The following is a 25195-nucleotide window of genomic DNA, read 5'->3' on the forward strand; positions in this document are numbered from 1 at the left end:
TATCCATACACCTTTGGGGGAGATTTAAGTGGCCAAATTCTATGACTTCAGGAGCCAGGCTGCCAAGTTCATAGATGGAGGACAAGGGTGGAGGGGTGCTCCCTTGTGTTGTGTTAGCATGTTGTGGGGGCACGGGAGCTTGATTGAGTCGCACATTGCCAGTTTGAGCAAACGAGGAAACCAAGGTCGTCTCGCCCCCACGTAGGAGCAACCAGGATTAGGAGTTGTCTGTTCCTGGTGCCTCTTATGCACAATCCTGCTGAGGAGTGGCGTTGGAAGAAAGGCGTAAGCAAATTTCCCTGACCAGTTCTTCCATCGGACGTTTCTTCTCCTTGCACCCCGATATTAGCATACTTGGTTGAAAAACATTTCACCTTTTAATTTTGACCACATTTTTTTAATTGTATTTTTGGTTGAAATTCGGTCAAATTTTATTAAATATATATGGGGCGGGTAAGGGAATAGGGAGGGGGTTGCAGAGGGTCTCCACCTGCATTTTCAACTGAAAATAAAAGCAAAAGAAATTCGTTCAAATGTGAAAAGTAATGTAAGTAGACCCAAACCTTGCACCCTGGTTGGGGAAACCTGGATGCAAAGTCTGGGCATTGCGCGTTTAGGCTTGTGCCGAATAAATCTAACAGGGGATGACCCCATTGGGAGAAGACTCCATCTAAGATATTTTTGTTGAGTTGCCACTCGTGTTATTTTGGTAGCAGGTAACAGCTTAGAGGGTTTGCCAGGGCATGGAGTTCCCCGGAACGTGTTTCGAGGTTAGCTGCATGCTCCGCCCAAGTGCCTACTACCATATTTCTTGGGATAGCTTGGACAGACTTCGAGAGTGCGTTCCTGACTGCTTTTTCATGTAAAACATGTTTGATTTGAAAGGTGTTGATGAAAAGCTTGAGGAGCCTTGAGAACTGCCAGAAGTTCAAGAAAGTCGATATGGTTTTGGGCTGTGGCATGTGTTCACTGGCCTTGGGCTGTGTGGTGCAGGAAGTGAGCTCCTCATCCCGGGAGTGAGGAGTCTGTAGTTAGGATTGCTTGTGCTGGTATAACACAAAGGGTTTTCCTTTTAGCAGATTGTCCCAGGACCACCAGCGAAGAGCCTGTACCAGGGATAGTGAAACAACCACAAGATCGTCCCACTGACTGTTTGCCTGAGACCATTGTTTCTCTAACCAATATGCATTGGGCGCAGGCGCGCATGTGGAACCAAGTAAATGCATGAGGCCATCATCCCGAGCAAACGCATTGCTTTGCGTACAGTTATCTTGCGACCGGCTTTGTAGTGAGGTTCTTGCAACAGCAAGCTTTGCACTCTCTCGTTTAATGGGAAAGCCAGCTTCTCTTGTCTTTCGAATTGCTCCTAGAAATTATTTTATTTGGCTGGGGACTAGACTGGATTTCTTTTCGTTGATGGAGAAACCCACATTGAAAAGAAGGTCTATTGTTTTTTGTGTATTTTGTCTGCAAATTTGAAGAGATTCCCTGGTTTCAGTCCAGTCGTCCAGATAAGGGTATACAGGGATTGACTGTCTGCGCAAGATTTGCTGCCACTACTGCAAGCACTCTTGTCAATACTCTTGTGCTAAGGCAATGCCGAAGGTGAGTAGCTTGAACTGGTAGTGAACCCCAGCTATTTTTCGCAGATATTTTCTGTGCGCAAGGAGCATTGAAATGAAATAGCAAAGTATTCATCTTTCATATCCAATGTTGCCATTTAGGCCCCCGTTTTAAGAGGAGAATTCCCTCCTGAAGCGTGGTTATGTAAAACATTTGGGGCTTGGCATTTGTTCGCAGGGTGCAGATCTAGGAGTGGGCGCATTGGACAGGTCTTTCTTTGGCACAAGGAAGTACATTCAATAAATACCCTGGTTTACCTGGTTTGCTGGGACGATTTCTATGGCGTCCTTTTTCAGCAGCGTCTTTACTTCTTCTAATAGTATGCGCCACTCTCCGGTGACATTTTTCTGTGCTTTGGCAGGCGGTTGGGTGGCTTTTGTAAATGTTCGATGCAATACCCGCCTGCCACAGTGGACACCACCCACTTGTCTGACGTTATCCCCCACGTTATCCCCTCCCATGTGTGAATGAAGTGTGAAATTCGACCACCTACGGGAGTGTCATGCGAGGGGACCTTCAGCGGTGCGTCACTGTTTGGGAGGGGTGGAGCCTCACCCAGATGAGTTTCTGCCTCTACCTCTGGATCTTTAATTTCCTCTTTGAAAGTCAGAAGAGGAAGATTGGCCTTGCGATGGGCCTCAAGATGAAGACCGTCTGCTCCAAGTGTATCCGGAAGAGTGTTGTGAACCCCGACCACAAAAGCTTCAGGAGTTTGGGGAGACCCATTGTACGTAGAGCTTGTTAATTGGCAGAGGGATTTAAGAATTTAAGAGTCATACTCCTCCTTTGCACTTTTGAGTGTGTCTTCGACTGCCTTATCAAAAAGGACATTAGGTTCTACCGGCATCTTGAGGAGGGAGGCCTGTGTCTCTATGTTAAAGCCAGACTGAGCCAGGCGTGGCTCTTGATGAGCATGTCTTCTGCGATGATGCAGCCTGCATTGTCTGCTGCATCTCGATTATTCTTGAGGATGCAGTTAGATACCTATTTTCCCTCTGATATGGTGTTTAATAATTGTGGCTTTAGGGTTTCTGGAACCACTTGAGCCTGGAGTTCCAAGTCATCCCACTTGTGGCAGCCATAACTAGCTAGGAGCATAGTGTGCTACTGAGGAGGCAATCTTTCTTCCGAAAGTGTAGATCTTCTTACTTTCTTTTGACCCCTAATCCTAATATAAAGTGGGTCTGTGTGTGCTGGCCTGAACAATTTCTCAATTCTAGGATTAACTGCCCTTGTGAGATTAGGTGTAAGTAAGGAGGGCTGTATAAGTCTCTGTACAGACTGTAAAGAGGGGATAGACTGAGCGGCAGACTTCTTGTCACCAAGAATGTCCTCCACAATGTCCTTGTCTCCTTGTGCCTCTTGGGTGTCAATACTAAAATGTTAGGCAGCCTTGAGCAGCAGTTCGTTGTATTGGATCGGATTGTCTACAGGCGAATCTGCCATCGGCTGATCCTAGTGGTCAGGTGACTGGATAGCATAGAGGTCAATTATAGTATTGGGCCTGGCTATATAGATCTCCTTAAGAGCTTGGGTCCTGTGATCCTGAGAGATCAATACCATACGTGTCCTGAGAGGTAACTTGGTAAGAGGTGGCCGGGGACCTCAGGCAGAAGTGCTTGGCTGTGGGTCAAAATGTGGTTTTTTGGCAGGGGGTTGTTTTGCAGCTCATGACTGAGAGGCGTCTCTAAGGGACTTTAGTGCTTCTGGAAGTTTGTCCATGAAGTCAACAAAGCATGACATCCTTTTCATAATTTTGTTGAACTGTTCAGGGGTCCAGTCATAGGAAGGTGGGAAACCTGAAGGGGTAGGCGTGGCTTGGGAGGATGCCTGACCCTTGTGATGCATAGCCCCTGAGAGGCTGTCTACAGGGGAGGAGAAATCTGTAAACCGAGGACCTTAGGAGGACAAAGGCGTTGAGGAGAGTAGGGAGGTGTTTTTATTTAATTCCTGCATTTTCTGCATTTGTTTAGGGCATGTTGATGCACCTTTGGCTGCCTGTTTTTCGGCATGCGAAAGGAAAACTTTTGTGCGCTGTGTCCGATCCGACTTTGGGGGTCGGTTTCAGAGGCCTGTCATGAGGCGAAAGCGTATGCGATGGCCCAGAGGATAGGGGAGGTCTAGAGGCTTTTCCAGACACACCGCAATGGCCTCGACGCTCAAAGATTCCGTCGAGTGTTGGCCGTGGGGTATATGTTCGGTATGCTTGGGCTTGTGTGTGCTACAGCTGCCGTCTACGCCATAGAGCCGCAGGCCTGCTTATTGGAGTCAGGGCCTGTAAATGGGGTTCTGACAGACCCCGGTCGCCTTTGGCGTCACTAAGGACACCGATACTGCCCTCACTGGAATCTTCTGTCACGTCGATGGAGGCCTCAGCATGTATTGCGTACAGCCCAACGCTTGGTTCAGCGGTTTTAGAGAGTTTTCGTTCAGAAAGGTTTGTAGGACTTGCAATCCTTTTCAGGGGGATCCCAAGGAAGACAGTAATTGCACACACAGTGCATGTCTTTCGCGAGGAATTTTCTATGGCAGGTAGGGCAAAATGTAAAAGGTGTTCGTCCATTGTAAATGGAAAGGTCAGTTGGGCAAGAAAAAGGGAAAAGGGGTGGCAGAATAGGCATTCTCTAAAAGGAGCCAGTATAAAAGACCTCCCCCTCTCTCCCTACTGCAAGGGCCGAAGCCCGAAGAGGCACGTGAAGGCCAAGCCTGGCCGTTCATTAAGTCAAGTCGTTGACGATGGAGTTCTCCGTCGAAAGCCGTCGAGCAGTGGATATTGCTGGGGCGAAAGTGGACAATAAAGAAAGAAAAGTCTACGAATTAACTTTTAAACTGGTCAAAGGCATCATCCTACAAAGGAACTTTGCAACTTGCGACAGACCAAGATGGCGGAAAGAAACAATCCGAGGGACCTCGACGCGTGAAGGACCATGGGTACAGTACGCGTCACACGAGGGATAGTATTACAAACACACCTTGTCGATGTCCGTTTTGAACTTTTGAAAACAAATCTTGTAATACTCTGTGACTACCAGTAGATGTAGGAATATGCAGAGCATGTATATTCTCTCTGGCTCTCCCTCTGGTTATGTTTTTCAGAAGGAGCATTTTTTGGGCGGCTAATAACTTTGCCCCCAATGCGGACAAAATCCAACTTTGCAAAAGAAAAGTATTTGGCCACCTCTGACCCATTCTGCAAAGTTTGGTGAGGTTTTGTCAAGGGGGCGCGCATTTATTGGGGGGTTTCAAAATGTGTGCACTCCTCAGACACAATGGCAAAATAAATGTTGCTCACGATTACAGCCCAAACCGCTGGCCAGATTTGCATCAAACTTGTGCGAGAAGCGGCGGCTTGGTCCCGAAAGTGTGCTTTTGTAAATTTGGTGTAAATCTGCCCAGTATTTTTTTTTTAAAATGGCCAAAAAGTGGGTGGAAAAAAGTGCGATATGTGGTTCCGGCCCCGATTCTGATTCCGCGGACACCCCCTGGAGCAATTGGAGAGCTGTGTGATGTTCATGGACATCATACGCAGCCGCTGATTGGTCAATTAAAAAGGTGAAGGTGCGTAAAAACCTTTGAAACGGATGCCATGTTGGTTTCCCGAACAGCACCCGTAGTCTGCGGACATTGCAGTAAAAACATTAAAAAACACAACATTGCACTTGTCAAACAAATTAAGCAAGTCTTGGTAGTTGAAGGGTGATGAGGATGGGATGGGTTATGGCCATAAAAAGCGCCAAATCAGGTGTTTTCTTTCTTCTGCGAAGTCTGCGAACATCACAGATGTTCTGGGCATGCCTGAGATGTTCGCGAACATCACAGATGTTCGGGAACATCCATGCATATTTCTGCATTACAGGGTCGATGAAAAGCAGTTTTTGGATGGCTTATAACTTCGGCACCACTTCGATGAAACTGCATGAAATTATTTTGCAATATCATTTTAGACCTGACCCTGAATGGTCCTGCAAAGTTTGGTGCGTTTTTGCTAAGTGGGGGCAAAATTTGTGGGACGGGAGGGCCCGAAATATTTAAAAGGCTTATAAAGTTGGTGCTGTTTGGCAAATCTGCACATAAGTTTCCTAAATGGCCAGACTACAGTGGCATCCCAGAAAAGCACTCTTGGGCAGGTGGCCATTCAAAAACTTGGATCGATTACATCTTAATTTCTGGCAACTTGCATCAGGGATTACATCATTTTCTATTTTTGAATTGGTGAACAGTGATCATAGACTGCTGAAGCCTATTTGGGTAGGAAAGAGTTATGGGATGAAGGATTTTAGATATTTACCTTACCCAGGCAAGAAACAGGCTATACATCAAACCTTCTGATGTGGAGCATATTACATCCATGTTGACTGACCATATTGCAAATGACCCTTCGAGTTTAAGTTATGTACCTCTGTTAAAGGAATTTGAAAGTAAGCAAGTTCTCTGGCACAAACACACCTACAATAAGGAATTAGTCGAGTCAAGGAAGCTCCCACGCGTAGACCTCAGGAAGCCAAGGTATCTAGCTGGGCATGTAAAGGCAGTACTGGTTAAAAAATGAAGCAAAAATATAAAAACTGGCTGCGTGGGTTTAAAGTTCAACAAATGCAACAGGAAGCTGACTTTATGCTAGAGGCGGTGTAAAAAAATCCTTGCTGTTTTTGGGATTTAATTAATAATATCGGTACTCCCCAAGCTGCACTTCTAGCCAATGTGGTCTCGGAACAAAATTGGGGTAAACATTTCACCAATCTCTTTACCGCGCCGCAAGGAGCAACTTTGAGTACCAGTCAATTACATGATATGAAATGGTGCATAGATTTTGTTAAAGATGAAATTGAGTTCCTAATAGGGAATTTAAATCGGTCACGGGCTGCAGGCCCGGATGGATCGACGAACATCATGCTCAAGAAAGCGCAGATATTATGGGAGGACTTTAGCTATGAACTATTTAAATACACTGTGAATATAGGAAAGATCCCAAAGTCGTGGAAGACAGCGATTATAATACCTATATTCAAGCAGGGCGATCGAGAAGATCCGATAAATTTCACCCAATCGCCCTCTTGGATATTTTGGGTAAATTATTTGCCACCTTGATTCTCAGCCACCTGAACATGTGGGCATCCGGAGCGGGTAGACAAAATTCCCACCAGACAGGATTTGTTAAATGGGTAGGAACCTATTTGAACCTCATTCTCCTGAATTTACTAAAGCTTCAGGCAATGAAAAAGAGAACTTGCCGTTTATTGATTGAAACAAACAAGAATTCAATAATGTCAACAGGATAGGACTGTGGGAGAAATTAGGTTAATGGAACTGCCCCAAAGACCTATTACAACCAGTAATGGAATTATATTCTTCTACGTCAATTCGAGTTAATATGAACTTGGAAGTACAACTGGCTAAAGAAATAAAGACATAAGGGACTGAACCAAGGATGTCCGTTTGCCCCAATATTCTTCAATTTATCGCTCGTGGATTTGTGGGACAGTCAACTACATGTAAACACCTTTCCCCCTAAACTTAATGGGAGACCTTAACCTTGGATCCTCTATGCAGACGAATTGGTCTTGATAGACCAAATGCCAATAGGCCTGCAACGCAGTCTGGATTCCCCTCAAGATTACATGATCGAAAATGATTTAGAGATTCATGTTAAAAAAAAAAAAATCATGGATCTGATTAAATCAGAGCATAACTGAGGTAATTTGGGTGTTAGAACTGAGAGCTAAGGCAAAATTGTTTAGCTGTTCAGGGACAGGCTTTACATACAATACGATAAGTCATTTATAACGTGCCTGTACACAAGTGTTTCCAGGCGCGACAAGACAAGGAAGACAGAGGGCAGACAAGACAAACTATCTTACTAGGCCTTGTGTCATTCAGATTGTGCAAGTGCGAGAAGGAGCTATGGAAAGTTCACTATGGTTCCAGTTCTAGCCTTTTATAAACAAAAAGTGTCCACTCCCCTTACATACGGGGCTGAGACCGGGCTGCAGATTTGGGATGCTGTAGAGAGGATTTTCTGGAATAAAGTTTTACATCTGCCCAAGAGTCTCCCCTTGGCCTTCATTAGATTTGAGCTAGGATTGCCGTCACTCTATGCAACGGTGCTGTGGAAGTCGCTAGTTCTACTGCGGCAAGCTATATTTTGACAAATTAAGCAAAGCCCCTAGAAATCTTAAATAAGGGATCAAATGGTGAAGTGGACTGGCAGCTTAATGGTTAGGGAGATAAATGTAACAAGTGTTTGGACTCTATGGATACCACAATTGAAGCCTTTCTATCCAGCCCCACAGTGGTTAAAAAGAAATTACAACAGTGGGATTGGATAAACGCACAAGATAAAATGAATCACTATAAAATGTCAGGCAATTTTGGTAATGACTGCAGATTGATTCATTCTGTTCCGGAGTGCCTGAAGACATTTCCTTGCCCATACTTTGGCCCCCAATTTATGAGGGTTGGATTCAATTTGTATCCAACTAGGGAGGTACTAACGATTTCTAAGAGGTTGGACATGAATGTACCTACGAGTAAGTTCTGTGATGAGGAAAACGTAATTGAATCACTGAACCATTTTATCACTGCATGCATACCCTTAACAGATGTCAGAACTAGGTTTCTGTACTCCAACTCCAGTGTACCAGATGCCACTTCACTCTCGTTAGAGCAATGGTGGCATATGCTTCTCCTACGAGAAAAAAAACGTGATTTTTGTGGTGGTTACATTTTTGGAGGCAGTGGTGCCTCACGTAGGATCATGATGTTAACTTCTCTGATATCAGGGCCCACTTGTGGATTGTCTTTTAAATCATTGTTGATGAGTATAGAAAGTTTTAAATGTGCGATTGAATTGCCTTTTAAAGGTTTGTAATAAACTAAAAAATAAAAATAAATAAAAAAAGAAATAACCAAAAAAGATTTTAGACCCAGATTTCAATGTTTTTGCAATGTTTGGTGCGATTTGTCGAGAGGGGGCAACATTAGAAGGGGGTCTCAACATTTTTAGATGGCTTATAACGGTGCCGTTTGAAAAATCTGCAAAGATTTTCAGAAAGATTATAGACCCAACCTTGAATCTTTGTGCAAAGTCTGAATAGATTAAGTCAAGGGGTGGCTAGGTTATAGGACTATTTTTTGTACGTACATTTTGACACTTTTCAAAAAATAAAAACATGGACAGATTTGAAGCAAACTCAGGCAAATAGCATTGGCAAGGACCCAAAAGCATGGTTTTGCAAACGTGATTGTGTTTTATTTTTTGAAAAGTGTCAATGTAAGTGGAACAAATAGTGATATACCTTTGCTGACGGAGGTGTATATATAGCCTGTGGCCATAGGCATTGGCCAGGCGATCCAGGTCATTGCCAAAGGCCATGACCCAGACAATCCGGCTACTGGCCATAACCAGGGGAACCGGCAACAGGGTTAAAGTGGACATGGCCACCAGGGACCGGCAATGTGGTAACGTTTTTCAAAATCGGGATAGGTTTGAATAGGAAAACAAATTCTGCTCGTGGCTACAGTCTGAAGTGCTGGACAGGATGGCAGCAAACATTTGCGAGGGGCATCAGCAAGGACCTAAAAGCATCCTTTTGCATATCGGTCCTGTGTTTAACTTTTCTGAAAGTGTCAAAATGTAAGTACAAAAAATAGTGATAAAACTTTGCTGCCTGGGCAGTGGGCCTGGCCCTCGGCAAGGACAAACGTCTACTGTGATTTGCCTATTGGGGAATACGCCATGGCCAAAGCCCATGCCCCATGGATTTTGGAGATTGGCTATGGCGGCAAGCCACAAGTACTGGCCATTGGTCACATTATGAGGGAGTAGTGGACACTGAACTAGAATGCAGGGTAGGTGCAGTGGATAACGTGGGTGGTTTGGTGGGATTGGGTGTAGCACACAAAACAGAATGAGGAACAAAAGCTTCACTGGAGCTGATTACGTTATTGGGCCGTTAATGCAGCCTTAACACTCTCCCTACAAAGGATACACTAACCTAGCCCTTCATGATGTTCCTTACCCTAGCAAGCGCTGATGCACCGACTACGGGAAATGAGCACATGGGGGCAATTCTCACCCTATATCAGCTTACAATGCGACGATTTACACAATGTTAATAATTTTTCTTTCTTCACAATATTTTTATACAGCCATAGATAGTTGGCCCAAACATATTAAAACAGAGGCAGTTACGGAAAAGACCATTTCCCGACTGCACGTTTTGGGTCAAACTGGCAGATCACGTGGGACTCAACGTCAGAAAAAACTGACAATTTAATTGCCCTCCGTGAGGTGTGCCTAGTTGGCCCAATACTAAATTCTAAAACATCTTTAAGGCTATCAACATCACAAACCACTCTCATCGCATAATAATGCACCGGATGTTAAACTCGTTCTCTAAGGTGCATGAACAAATGAATTGTGCGGGAGTGCGTAACGCATCTAAAACAAAGAATCACAGTATCTATAACATTGATTCAAAACAGTTCTTTCTAAAAGTGCATCAGTCCACTTGTGTCACTCTGAATATAGTGACATCTGTGTTGTCTGGTCGACCGGTTTCAATGATGTCTTTCGTGTATCATTCTTCAGGACCCATTATTTCTTCCTTAGACCCAATCTGCAAGCCCCACAGAGGTGAAGTTGTGACATGTTCTGTGAAACAGAATAGGAGAAAGTCAGTTTGACTTCTCTCATATGCGGGAAAAAAAGTGTATGGCATTTCTTAGTTATTCTTATGTATAGAGTGGAATAATTTATTTTCCAATAAACTGAACAGGTCAACTAGTGACATTAAAAAGAGGCTATTTTCACCACACCCCACCACCATGGAGTGTGTGACATCATATCTAGTGTTACAAAGTCCTACCTGTCTGTCTGTTGTATGTGCGAAGGTATGGCACAGTCCCTTTCAACAGTGTTGGCACGTTCAAATGGTTGGATAAAGGCACCAAACTTGGCGCTTAATCTGCAACACAGGGGGTCTCATGTTATATATAAACTGTTCGCATACTCACAAGATAATGAATGGCCTTATCCAGAAGTGTGGTATCTCCATATTTTAATATGGAATCCAATTACCTCACCACTCGTCAGTCTCCCTTCGAAAAGGTGAACCTCTTGCGATATGCCGATCTTATGGGTAATGCCTTTTGGGATGGTCCTGCAAGGAAAAGAATGTAGAACCCAAGTTGCATCAGTAGTCCCAGACCATAATACTATGTCATGCACTACCGTCATTTGGTACATTGGGTCTACACCGAGGATGCATCCACAGAATGCTAATTGGTAAAAATGGTAAAGTTGCTTCCCCACAATGTCCATCCCCTCCAAAAAGGGGAAATGCCTATTGCGACCCTCTCGTGCGGTAGCTCAGTCTGACATCAAATGTACCAACGGGGCTTTTTTGTGGGCTGCTCCATTGACAAACGAACCGTTTCCAAATATATTGTAACATTAAAGCACACGCTTGTACCCTTCCGCGTATACCGCTCATGCTTACTTGTAACTTCCGAATTATCCCCGTCTGGACTTCTCGACTTCTGTTCGCGGTGGCAGCTTCATCGCGGTGAATGCCGCTCTGCGCTTCCGCATATTGTATAGTGTATAAACAATGGTGGTGTCCTCAGCCAATGGACGCCCAAGGCCTAGTCACGTGCTGCAGCGGCCATTTTGGATTGGGCACATCCGTGTGTCAGAGAATGTGATACTAAAGAGGGAACCTGTCTTTGGCAAATCTCTCACATGGGCCATAGGAATGACATCTACTGAAGCGGCCATCATGGGCAGGGCAATTCGCTCTAATATGTCCTGGGACAGAAGACTTTTTCAATTATTTTACGGCTTCCGCATATTGTATAGTGTATCAACAATGGCGATGTCATCAGCCAATGGACGCCCGAAGCCTGGTCACGTGCTTCGGTGGCCATTTTGGATTGGGTACATCCGTGTGTCAGAAAATATGATACTAGGGAGGGAACCTGTCTTTGTCGAATCTCTCACATGGGCCAAAGGTATGACATATACTGGGGCGGCCATCATGGCAATTCGCTCTAATACGTCCTGGGGCAAAAAACGTTTTCAATTATTTACGGCCATTAACATGATCCTGAATCGTCCTGGAGCAGAGGTTGCTATTATTTTTTCCATTTTATGAGTCCACGTTTTTTACAGTTATTTACACAATGAGGGCCTCTGTAAAAAGCCGGAGGGGGAGAGACCAAAAGAAAGGAAGGGAACCCTTGGATATAGGGGGACCCTTACATTGGATTTACTTTATCAAGGCTAGTGTGTTCCACTGAATTTCCTCATTCAACCCATGTCTGACTGTATCCAGACGGAAAATCCACTGTTGTTCCTTTTTGAGGAGTATGTCATGGAAATTGCCTCCTCTACGAGGTGGCCATACTTTTTCAAGGATGGTCCATTTGAAATCATCCTCTGTGTGATGTTCCAAATTGAAGTGGACAACGAGTGGTGCAGTCATTTTTTTGGTCCTCAGACACGATTTATGTTCAATCAAACGTGTTTTAATTGGGCGAGTTGTCATCCCAATATATTTCAGATCACAAGGGCAACTAATTAAGTATATAACCCCTTGGCTGTTACAGTTCGTTAGATGCCTCTGCACCCACGGTGTCTTCCACCCTATGTCAATGGACAGGCTTCATTGCGGTCTGTCTGCACATACTACACATTCCACATGGGTATGACCAACTGCAGTGGGTACATCCCAAAGGGCATTTGTGGCGTGTTTAGGTTCTATTAGAGTATTGGCCAGGCTGTCCCGAATATTCCTTCTCCGTTTGATGGCATAAGTTGGCACCGCCCATTCTGATTTGCCGGTATTTAGAATGGGCCATAGCCTCTTGATTTCTCTTTTCAAAGTGTTGAAGATGGGGGAATAGCTTAAGACTGCCGTGATCATCGACCCATGTTGTTGTAGGGTAGTGGCACGTGGAATATTTCTGGCCCGTTTCTGGGTGTCTTTAACAATTTTTTGTGGTACCCTCTCCGCAGTAATTGTGATTTTAGCTCTCCCGATTGTTGTTGGTAATCGGCAACTTTCGTGCAGGTACGCCTGTAGCGTAAAAATTGCCCAAATGGCAGATTGTCTCGTAAGGCACGTGGATGGTAACTCCCATAACTGAGTAGTGCATTGCGGTCAGTAGATTTTTTATAGACCTTAGAGATTAAACCTCCATCTTCTGCTACCACATGGAGATCCAGAAAGTGTGTTTCTGTTTTGCTACATTCCAACGTGAACTTCAGGAAAGAATTTTGTTCATTAATCCATTAGTGGAACTCGTGTAGTGTTGTCTCATTGCCCTCAAAAATAATGAAAATATCATCAATACACCTCCGCCACACCTTGATGTTATTCGAAAATGGATTGGTGGCGGAGTAAATATGTTCTTTTTCAAAATGATCTACATAGAGATTCGCCAGGCTGGGGACAAAGATGGCTCCCATGGCTGTCCCAGAGATTTGTTGACAGAATTGTTCATTACATAAAAAGAAATTTTTTGTTAGTGCTATTTCTGTAACAATTCATTTGTTCATGCACCTTAGAGAACGAGTTTAAAATCCGGTGCATTATTATGCAATGAGAGTGGTTTGTGATGTTGATAATCTTAAAGATGTTTTAGAATTTAGCATTGGGCCAACTAGGCACAACTCACGGAGGGCAATTAAATTGTCAGTTTTTTCTGACATTGAGTCCCATGTGATCTGCCAGTTTGACCCAAAACGTGCAGTCGGGAAATGTTTTCCGTAACTGCCTCTGTTTTAATATGTTTGGGCCAACTATCTATGGCTGTATAAAAATATTGTGAAAAAAGAAAAATTATTAGCATTGTGTAAATCGTCGCATTGTAAGCTGATATAGGGTGAGAATTGCCCCCATGTGCTCATTTCCCGTAGTCGGTGCATCAGCGCTTGCTAGGGTAAGGAACATCATGAAGGGCTAGGTTAGTGTGTCCCTTGTAGGGAGAGTGTTAAGGCTGCATTAACGGCCCAATAACGTTATCAGCTCCAGCGAAGCTTTTGTTCCTCATTCTGTTTTGTGTGCTACAGTCTATCTGATAACAGAAAGGACACATACCCGGTGGTTGAGGTAATGTGTATTTTAGTCGAATCCCTGTGTGTTTAATTGGTGGGTCTGGGGTCATGGTTGAGCCTCATGTCGTAGGCAATTCAACCATGACTTGCAGCCCCAACATGCACTGCTGATAACGACACACATCAGTATGTGTTGCAAAACATGTTTGTTAAATGAGGTTTAAGGTTCTTTCATATATTTTAAGAGGAATTATTAATAACCTGTATACAGTAATGTAACATCAAGAAACATTTTCACTCATAAAAACCTATGAAATTCATTGAAAGAAACGTTAAAGGGACGTTAAAGCCTTCAGAAATGTGCCAGTTATGGTAAGGTAAGCAACTATAACTCACGCAACCAGCGTGCACTGCTCACGCCACCACTGTGCACTGCTAAGACTAACACCCAGGACAAAGATGACATCACAAATGTCACTGATAATGTCACTGACGACATCACATATGAAATACATTTTGATGAAAAGTCCCTATAAAGGGTTGGGTTTATAATGTTGGTATAAGATGTCAGTGGTGATTGGGAGACGCATCAAGAACTACCTAATGTATTAAAGAATGCACATATCTAAACAAATCATACTGGAGTGTTGTTAATACAGGAACCTAATCATAAAGAAATGGGCAATAGCTGCTGCATGCACCACACAAGTACAATATTTTTAATCTGGTAATTTTGGATAATAAAATAATGAATGCTACCTTATCAGAGTTTTCAGTAATGTTAAACATGGAATAAATAGCTAACAATTCAAGATTTACTACCCAGTTGGGTTAGTAGAATCAATACATTTGAAGACCCAGAATGCATACAAATCAGATGCACATACAGGGAAACTAAAGTAAGGAAGAAAGAAACAACATCACCAGAAAAAGTCAACAACATTAAAGTTAATCGTCATGTATACAAATGAATGCTGTGTTTGAGGCCTGCTTCTTGCCATGTGTATGTACACCATGAGCCAAGACCAAACCCTCAGGAAAGTACTTTAAGAACATACGTCAAGGTTAACGTCTAGATATATAGCACCTTTTGAATTTCCATATTCTGTCAGTGAACAAAAACACCTCGCCTAGATAGGTGATGTTATGAATGATGTCATCAATGTCATTTGTGATGTCATCTTTGATGTCCTGGGTGTAAGGCTAAGCAGTGCACGGTGGTGGCGCGAGTTATGGTTGCTTAGCTAACCATCACTGGTGAATTTCTGGGGTATTTAGGTTTTACTTGTAACCATAACGTCCCTTTAACAGAGTTTCGTCACTAAATTGCATACGTTTGTACTAGTGCAACTTAACAATAACGTCCCTTTAACAACATTTTTTCTGTGAAAAAACATATAAACATATTTATAATTTTTTTTCCCAAGAAAAAAAAACTTTTGTTGCAGGGACATTAAGGTAAGTATGTAATGCAACAAACCCCCTGAAATTCAGCTAAAGCCACCTTAACCTCGAGCCCCCTGTTGTGTCAGTGTGCAAAGCCAAATATATTTTAACACATGAATGGGTACTAGCCATGGCCTTCAGTTATGGACCGTGTCACAACCTTCACCCATGTGCACTAAATATTTTAAAACGCTAATAGACTAGCAACCATAGATGTTGGCCTTTACAAGTGGATACAACTTTCAACCGTGACCACTGTATATTATATACAATGGTCAGGCACTAGCCATGGGCTTTAGCACAATACTAGCCAGTGGCCACAATCTTTGGCTGTGCCCACTATATATTCTAACATATAAATGAGCCAGTAGCCATGGCCTTTATTAGTTTGCACAACTTTTGGCCATGCCCACTGTATATTTTAAAATAATAAAATGCAATAAACGACAAGCTTCGGCTGTGCCCACCGTATATTATATACACTAACCAGCCACTAGCCATGGTCTTCAACACAATACTAGCCAGTGGCCACTGCCTTTGGCTGTGCCAACTGTATATTCTAACATATGAATGGGCACTAGCTATAGCCTTTAGCCATGGCGACTGTCTTCAGCTCTCAACGTTGCCCACTGTATATTTTAAAACAGTGATGGGCTACTAGGCATGGCTTTTAACCATGCACATTGGTATTTAACACTAACCGACCACTAGCTATGGCCTTTGGTACTGGCCAGTGACCCCAGCCTTTGTCATGGTCAAGTCCACGGCCTAAATTGTTATTAAGGTAATAAAACTTTTCTGCCCAGACTCCTGCATTACTTTAGTAATATCCCATACATAATACCCAAGAAGTTTTTTAGTAAATTGAACAGCATGTGTAGGGATTTCCTGTGGCACGGTATCCGAAACAGAGTGGCGTTTTGGAAATTGCAGAACTTTTATGAAAAAGGAGGTATCAGACTGCCTCATTTTGAGGTTTATTATTTGGCAGGACAGTTACAATATGTAGCTAAGTGGCTTTCTGATGAAGTGACCCCTAAGCACAGGGTGCTTGGACAGGACTGCGCCCTGTTTTATTTGAAAGAAATTATTTTGCTGTCTGATACCCGAAATGAAGGGGCGTCCTGCGATGTTGAGGCTTGGATGGAAAGTTTGGCGTAGGGCTTGTCGTTTGATGGAAGTCCCATGCCCGTGCCTCCCGCAGGTACCGCTGGTTGCTTTGGCAGGAGGGGATAATCAGTTGAGGGTGATTGTTAGGACCTACTGGGAATCGGTGGGGCTGGCAACGCGAGGCAATGTTTGGCAAGAGGGATCCATTAAGGAATTCATAGAACTCAGCGAAGAGGCGGGGCTACACACGGGCCAATATGTCACGTACATTAGGTTGGTACGGATGATTAAGAACACCTGGCCAGAGACAGTTTTGATAGAAGAACCAGATGCAGTTTTGGGAGCAATATACGATATATCCGAAGGAGGTCATGAGATGTCAAGACTGTATGAGATGGTGATGGCTAAGGCGGGGAAAGATTTGACACATCTGAGACTGGACTGGGAGGCGGAAGTGGGGGCCCCGATTGAGGATGGGGTGTGGGAGCGTGCCCTGGGCTACCACAAAAAGGTGTCTAGGAATGCCAGATTAAAACAAATACAGCTGTATGTAACGCATAGGGCATACATGACCCCCTTGAGGATATCTAAGTTCCGAAACGCTGGAATACAAGTGTGTCCTAAATGTAACCTGGAGAACGCTGACATGACACATATGTTTTGGTCGTGCCCGATCATTAGGTGTTTTTGGGGAGAAGTGGCGCAGAAACTGGCTGATAAAGGGGTTACTCTTGTCACAGACACGGCCTGGGCCTGCTTGTTGGGCAGGTTTCCTAGGCCACGGAAACTCAGGCATATTGAGAAACTGAGAAATCTGGCGTATGTGCTGGCGAAACGTAGGATCGCCATTGGGTGGAAGAAATGCCACAAACCCAAGGTGGATGTTTGGTGGAAGGACTTGCAGAAATGGGCGGAGGCTGAAACGGTGGCATGGCAGGGAGCGAGTAGCCGGGCTGATGAAGGGGAGGTGGGCACCCTGTTGGCTTGGAAAACGCTAATAGCAGAATTGATTGGAGTAATATCAGATCCAACAGACTCCGAAGAGAACGAAACCCGGCCACAAGTGCCAAACATTGAATGAGAGTGACAAATAGGCTCACAGGGGGAGGGAGGGGTAGTGGGAGCAGTGATTAAGACAACTTGATGTGTAATGGAACTGTTATGATTATGCTGCTCGTTTGGTTTTTGTTGTTTTGTTTGCATAAAATCAATAAAAGAAATTAAAAAAAAAAAAAGGTAATAAAACTTTTCATGAGCTAACTTATAAATTATGTCATGTCTAATTCCATTATTGATGTAATCAGTTATATACTATGTAATTAGTGTTGTCACCTGTGATGTCATTTGTAATGTAATTATTGGGGTCATAGGCTCCTCAACAGGGGGCGCAAAGTTAAGGTGGCTTTAGCCAAATTTCAGGGGTTTTGTTGCGTTAAGTTCTCACCTTAATGTCCCTGCAACTTAAGTTTTTTCCTTGAATTTCAAGGGTTTTGTTGTTCCATAGATTTTTAGAACGCTTAAAGACAACTAGCATGGTCTTCGGCCCATGGTCAGTGCTGCTCAATGTCCATTTTAAAACACTATCAGACCACTAGTTATGGCCTTCAGATTGCAGGCTTTGAGAACCCACAATGTTTTAGGAAATGCGCAGTGAGACTAAATTATTTGCCATGGACCAGACACTTGGTTAAGCAGCATGCTTCAAACGGTACACCCCTTTCCGCACCACCATTCTGCTGTACAGCGATTTGGTGCAGCCATTCAACCACAGTGCCTATTTTGGCGCAACCTTTTCAGCACGAAAGCCATTCCGGCACCTGTTATTTTGGGGTGGGCAATGTTTGGACGTGGCTGACATTGGAGCCACGTCTAAACACCCTCATGCCAAATAAGATCACAGGACTGCACTGCAACAAACCTCGCCACCTCCCTGTTGGGTTGATTTTCTTTTAATTAAATTAATTAGTTAAATAAAAAACAAACAGCCTTGAACCCTAGTCTGCCAGAGTTCAAGGCCCAGCATTTAACCACTAGGCCATAATGGCTTGCTGCTTCACAGTGCATTACGTAGCCTATAATTTAATACAACGATAAAAGGCTAGGTATGAAACTTGTGAGAAACCAAACAATAGCATCATTGTAGCAAAATGGTTAAGTGCTGCATCTCAAACTCCTTTAGGCCAGGGTACTCCAATGTCAGTGTTCAGCATAAATGTGATTTTTTTAATTTCATTTTTTCTGTTGCCCAGAGACGGTGTAGGCCTCTTTTTGAATGTTTGTGCAGTGTAAGGGGGAATGTGTGGTGGGAGGGTGTGCATGCAGTGTGTGCACACATGGTGTGAAGTTGTTTGTGAGGGATTGTGCATGCAGTGTGCATTTGCTCCGTGATGGCAAGTGTTAGTGTGTGCGTACGCGTGTGCACCCGTGTGTGTATATGAGCATTGTGACTGTGTGTGTGTGCACGCATGTGCACCCGTGTGTGTATATAAGCATTGTGACTGTGTGTGCGCACGTGTGTGTGTATATGAGCATTGTGACTGTGTGCACATGTGCACGTGTGTGTGTGTGTGTGTGTGTGTGTGTGTGGGCATTGTGAGTGTGTGTGTGCGCGTCCATGTAATTCGCTAGATGCCCATCCAGTTCTTGTTTTGTATTTTGTGACTTGTAGTTTTGTTCGGTCCATGAAGTGTCCTGTACTACAAGTCTCAAAATGCTAAGTAAAAAGGAAATCTGAATGATCATCTTCCAAACAACAAGGGACGTGTGGCATATAGCAATATATACAACACATGTAACTTGCCTATATTCATGATTTCTCCTGCACCTATATTTGTTTGGGTTGAATGGCAGTAGGGGATCTGCAAGTTGTTTAAAGGAGGAGGTACCTAGTGTAGAATCAGAGGGGGGCGGGGGGGGAGTTAAATATGTAATTTTTCAGCTGGCGAAAGTGAGAATAAGGGGCTGGAGAGGAGTGGTAGCTACTTGCCCCGCCGTTTTCAAAGTCTAAAAGTAGCGCACTATATTAAGGGGATAATGGGACTGTATGGCAAGCCCCTCCCTTGAGCTGCAGAGAAAGTCTTGTTTGCGATGGCTCACATGCATTGGAAGACGTACAACTATTAATAACCCATTGGTAGTGCAGCTCAAAAGACCTTCTTAAAATCATGCAGTGATTGGGTGAACGTTTCCATGAAGGAGGCCACATGGATCAACGACATGCCTGTGAAATCTACACAGTCCAGAATACAGATTGTTTACCAAATTATCCTCTTTTCCTTTTTTTAAATTTTTTTTAATGTATTGATCCCTGGTCTGTCAGAGTTCAAGTACCAGCATTCAACCACTACGCCACAATTGCATAGTGCTTCATTGTGCACACATTTCATACTTAGCCTACAATTTAATATGTCCAATTGTATGAAATGTGTGAGAATCCAAACAATAATATCATTGTAGCATAGTTAAGTGCTACATCTTGAACTCTTTCAGGCCAGGGTTCTCGAAGGCAGCGTTCAGCACAAATGTATTTTTATTTTGTTTTTTAAGTTTCATAATGTTGCCCAGAGACGGTGCAATACATGTTCAATCCTGTTTTCTAATGTTGCAGTAAATAAATGTTTTTCACGTTTAATCCATGTTACAACAAGTAAGGCTGCCTGCAGGTTCATGCCATGCCAGTTGCAACCTCTCGCACCAAAACATCCTTGCGCCAAGAGGTCCCTGCACCCAACTGGCTGTGTCTAACTGGGCGTGCCCAAACGGTACCTGCGGCAAAAAGGTTGCACCATAACAGCTAGGGTCTAACTGGCCGTTCCAAAATGTACCATTCCCGTGCTCCAAGCCTCTTATTTTGCGGCCGGTCTCTTGGTGACAGTTGTGATACATTGCACAACCCCAACTAAATCACATTTAAGTATCACAGAAAAAGAAAAAAAATGACCGGCTGCAAGAATAACATATGCCAAGGTACTTTCTGCACCCATAGCGAAAATCAAAAGCTGGCACCCATGAATAATCGCATACTACTGCTTAGCTTGAAAGTGAGTAAGGTTCCAGCCCCCTCAGGCCAAGTTGCTCTAAGTGGGCTTGTAACTTTGCCTCACTTATTAGGCACCATGGTCTGAGGAGGCTGGCCTTTTCCTCACTTTGAAGCCAAACAGTGTCAGTCCTGGTTACTGCATGGATGTGAGACCCAGGTCGCCAGTGATTTTTCACCCTCGATATTACTGTAGCTGTAAAAATATCTATTTATTTTTATTATATATAAAAGATTGCAGGCTTTGAGAGCTCACAATGTTTTTAGTTAATGCCCTGTGAGATTAAATTATTTACAGAGGATCACACACTTTGGTTAAGCAGCGTGCTACAAGCCTCTTGTTTTATGGCCGGACTCTTGGTGACAGTTGTCATAAATAGCACAACCCCAACTAACCACATTTAAGCAGCAGGTAAAAGGGAAAAAAATTACCAGCTGCAAAAATAACATATGGCCAGGTACTTATGCCCCTATAGCGAAAATCAAAAGCTGGCACCCATGAATATATGCACAGTAAGTGAACATATATCTTAATGGGAAATATACAAATGTAGTTCAGTAGATCTACCCTTCAGACGAAAGTGCGCAAGACAAAATAGCATTGAACTTTAAAAAAAGTAATGAACACCAGAAAAATAACCTGAGAGAAGAAATGTTCCAATAAATATGCTGGCAAAGTATAAAAGGTGTTTGTTCACCTTTTACACCAAGCAATCTGTTGTGAAATATTCTCTAGAAAACTAAATCCCAATACGAAACAAGTGTGTGTGTGGTCTTGAGACTAAGTGTCTGCACTGGGAACACAACAACACGAGTAAAACCTGGTAGCCAAACACTTGAGCAAGTTTGCCAACCTCCAAAAAACCTAAAAGGTGGTGTCCGCCCTCTGAAAAAAATGTTATGCTGTCCACCTACATGTGTCCTTTACTGGTGCCATGAAAACCAGCCATAATTGGGGGAAAATGACTGCAACAGTGTCCAGGACTGCAAACTCTCTTGCCGCATTGTGCACAAATACGCATGACTTACTTTCCCTCTCGTCATTGCCCCTCCTCACCCCAATGTCTACCTTTCAAAAATACTCTGTTTTATAAAGCTAACTTGAAAAGTGCACATACCATAGTGGCAGTCAAATATATAAATCCTTATAGAACTAAGTTATGCAAAAAATGTACAATTGTGGCATTATCCCCCCACATCTGGACTGCAAGACAAACTAAAAGAATGCAATTCAGCAAAACTTTCAAGGTATGACAGTAGCACGGTTTTAAAAAAATAATGTGGATGCTGTGCGTTAGGAGATATTTAAAACTAAGAAAATACATGGCATTCGGGACTGTGGATTGTCTCCCATCCATGCAGTCACCGGGACCGACCCTGCTTAGTTTCAAAGCGAGGAAGGATCCAGCCCCCTTATGCCATGTTTCTCTAAGTGGTCTTTCAAGGTATGACAGTAGCACGGTTTTAAAAAAAATAATGCGGATGCTGTGCGTTAGGAGATATTTAAAACTAAGAAAATACATGGCATTCGGGACTGTGGATTGTCTCCCATCCATGCAGTCACCGGGACCGACCCTGCTTAGTTTCAAAGCGAGGAAGGATCCAGCCCCCTTATGCCATGTTTCTCTAAGTGGTCTTTTAAGGTATGACAGTAGCAGGGTTTAAAAAAAAAATAAAAATAAAAATAAAAAAGAAATGTGGATGCCCATTCGGTCCCCCATCCATGCAGTAAGTGGGATTGACCCTGCTTAGCTTAAAAGCAAGGAAAAAGCCGGCCAGTTTCTCCAAGTTGTCTTGTTACTTTGGCTCATTTACCAGGCAACATGGTTTGTGGAGGCTGGCCCCTTTCTCACTCTGAAGCTAAACAAGGTCTGTCCTGGTTACTGCATGGATGGGAGACATGGATGGCAACCGTGACACTGGTTGTTAGGAAAGATTTCATAATTGTATGTAATTTTCCCTTCATGCGTCAACCCCCAAACATTTTGCTGCTGTTTAGACACCATTGACTGACTTTGCCAGAGAAGCACAGCCTTCAGCTGCACTCCTCTGGGCTTTCGCTCACTTTTTATGGGGAAACTGACATGCCCTTAAGACAGTCAGTACTGGGAGACTTTGTTTCCCTTAGTCCTTTTCCGTGTTGCAACTTTTGTGCAAGATGTAACAAGTGTGCAATGTATCTTACCATACAGCACACTTGGTCTATAGTCATTTCCAACGGCCCGCGATACTCTCGCTTGACTTTTTATGAACTGTGCAGATGTGTCATGGACAGGACTGGTGACAGCTATCTTTCCGCATTAATTTTAACCCTTTCCTGCCAGGTTAACCGCGTTTGGCACGAATAGGTGGCCTGGCTCCAAAATGGCCATGACACAAGGTTCATTGTACTGTCCTTTGGCCATCTTGCCCCTTCACCTTCCCCAGGTCGAGTCGACCCGGGTCAGTCCTTATTTGGTCATGCACTTTCCCACGAATCCCAATGCTTTCGCGGGCTTCCGCATGCCTTGTGTGTGCGCCTCCAGGATGTGGGCTGGAACGTCTGGTTCCAATACACATCCTGGGTGCCATAGAGTCTGGAGTGCCATGAATGACTGTGGTCCGTGATTGGTCCACGTATGGAGTGTGTGGTTGTGAGATCTCCCATTGGGTCCTCCCTGTTTTGGCGCGAAGGGAACTTAAAACTCACTGGAAGGTTTGGCACCCTGAGCCCGCTGTCGTCCCGTGGGACCCCTCTGCATCTGGTTGTCCTAGAAGGTCTGCGAAGACACTTCGACCCATTGGAATAGTGGGACCAACTATTCTCGGCACCTTCATCAGACCCTGCAAGTAAGCTTTCTCGAAGTGTCCCTGGGCCAACCAGTGGACTGATCAGCTTACCCAGTTGCTTTGCACTGTCACCACTGCCGTTTTGAGGAGGCCCTCGAAACTTGGTATACTGCTAGCTCTGTGTCCCCGGCACCCTCACACCGAATTTCGTACAGTGGCTTTCCCAGGTCTGAAGTGAGACGAGTGTGTCAGGACCGGAGTGAACGCGGTTACTGTGTTGCCCTGCCGCGGCAACGTCCTGCAAGTCCGCTGCATTTGTGACCCTCTTGCACCTGAAGCCTGCTGCAGTGAAACTGGGTCGATTCATCCACCCGGAGCGGAGAAATCGCCACTGTCCCGTTTGGGAATCATTGCTGTATCTCAGGAACTGAAAGGTGCCGAGATGTCCTTTTTGCCGCATTCGAACCTGCAAACGAAGTGGACTGAACTGGCGAAGTTTGGGTCCGCTTGCATCGGTGACCGGCGAATACTCCATACCCAGACCTGTGGCCCCTAGCACAAGGGCCCATTTTTACGCATGAGTGGCTCCTGGGGGCCCCTCTCCTTTCCACTGCTATTGCAAAATAGCGACTCCATCCCGAACTCTCCAACTGCCTTTGCCTTCAAGTGGAGATCCTTCTTGAATAGTGGGAACTTGTTCTGCATCACCTCATCCACCTTCCCAAGCTGGTAGAGACCCCTGAAGAGACCCTATTTGGCCCATTGGAACAACCGTGTGTGCTTGCATTTTATGTACTATTGAGCACAAGGCTCCTCTCTTCTTAGAGCTTGGACTGCCTCTTAGTTAGGTGTATTTTCGATGTCGAACTGGGCCTAAAGAATATCTGCACTGCCTGTTTCCTTCCCTTCTAGGTTGTCGACATATTTTGTGCATTTAACCCTTTAGACCCCAATGGTCTTGTATATACATTGTATTGATAGTGTTGTGTTGGTTTACCTAGTGTTACTGTGATTCTTTTGCTATGGTCTAGGTTACAAATGCCTTGTAATAAATATGTCTATATTTTTGATATAACACCTGTCTGGAGTAATTTTTATGTGTCCTTGCTTTGTGTGTTCATTGAGGTCCTTCAGTCACCCTCACCCCTACTGAGACTTAGTCTTGAGCGCCTGCCATAGCGACCCTGATTGGTCTGGCTTGTCCAGAGGTTACCCTGTTCCAAGAAACTGGGCTAGCCTTCTGAACCTCTGCCCCGCCAGGTCAGAGTTCAGAAATCCATTTTAACACTGGCCATGGCCAGTAGCCCCAACGTCACTATAGCTGTAAAAATAACTTTCAGAAAAAGAAAAAAAAACCTGCATCTGTTGGTACTGAACTACACATAACCTCAGCTATCCAGGCTATCCGTAGTCCTTTATAGCCGCGAATATGAGCAAAAAGGCCAGGAAAAGAAATGCTTTCTGCCCCCCCAAGGCCTCAAGTGCCCCCCTCATCTGTGCCAGCTCCCACAACTCCCCACATGGCCTCCTCACCTCCCCCGCCCACAAGAAAAGTTTGCTTTGAGATGTTGATTTTGCTATTCAACGCTACAGAAAGCTTTGTGTTGCAAACTCAGTCCCTAGACACCCCTCCAACTCCCCAATTTCACTTGGTGCCCTCTAGCCGCCCCACCACCTCTATCCGGTTGGCATTTGCATGTTTTTTGACCTGCAAATAGCTTTTTTCCTGTGTTTCACTTTCCCATATCCTCGGCTATCGCCGCGGATATCTCTCGCATTGAGAGAAAAACAAGATGGCGGTTGTTTCATTTCTAAAAAACCCTGGTTTTGGGTAAATCCCTGAGATATCTCTATTTCTGAGAAGGGGCACCCCCTTCTCCATCAAATATTTCAAAAACTACTGCACAGAATAACCCCAAACCAGGCATGTATTGCGAGTCAACGCACACTGCAGTCTGGGGGGGGGGGGCCTGTGGGTTTTTAATCACTTTGGAAATTTCGGCCAACACCATTACTCAAATGAAACGTTATTAATGAAAGAATTTTAAGGGGTTCCTATGGGAGTCCGACTCACCTTAACTATAGGGGAGGTACAGGTACTATAAAGTAGCACTGCCTTGTAAGACAAAGAATTTCTGCTTGCACTTGAGCTA

General features: G+C 44.1%; 1 protein-coding gene across 2 annotated transcripts in view; it reads right to left on the reverse strand.

Annotated features, from left to right (window-relative positions):
- Positions 1–25195, reverse strand: part of GSS (glutathione synthetase) — a 912719-nt gene that overhangs the window by 786605 nt on the left and 100919 nt on the right. The window contains exon 1 of one of the 2 annotated variants that reach the window (XM_069651815.1): positions 10639–10784. The exons of the other annotated variant lie outside the window; for it this stretch is intronic. The gene's annotated coding sequence lies outside the window, so the exon portion shown is untranslated. Of the gene's footprint in view, positions 1–10638; positions 10785–25195 lie in introns of those variants that run through there. 2 annotated transcript variants of the gene reach the window in all.

The sequence above is a fragment of the Ambystoma mexicanum genome, chromosome 3p (assembly GCF_040938575.1).
Source record: "Ambystoma mexicanum isolate Mex_15411 chromosome 3p, UKY_AmexF1_1, whole genome shotgun sequence".
NCBI lineage: Eukaryota > Metazoa > Chordata > Amphibia > Caudata > Ambystomatidae > Ambystoma > Ambystoma mexicanum.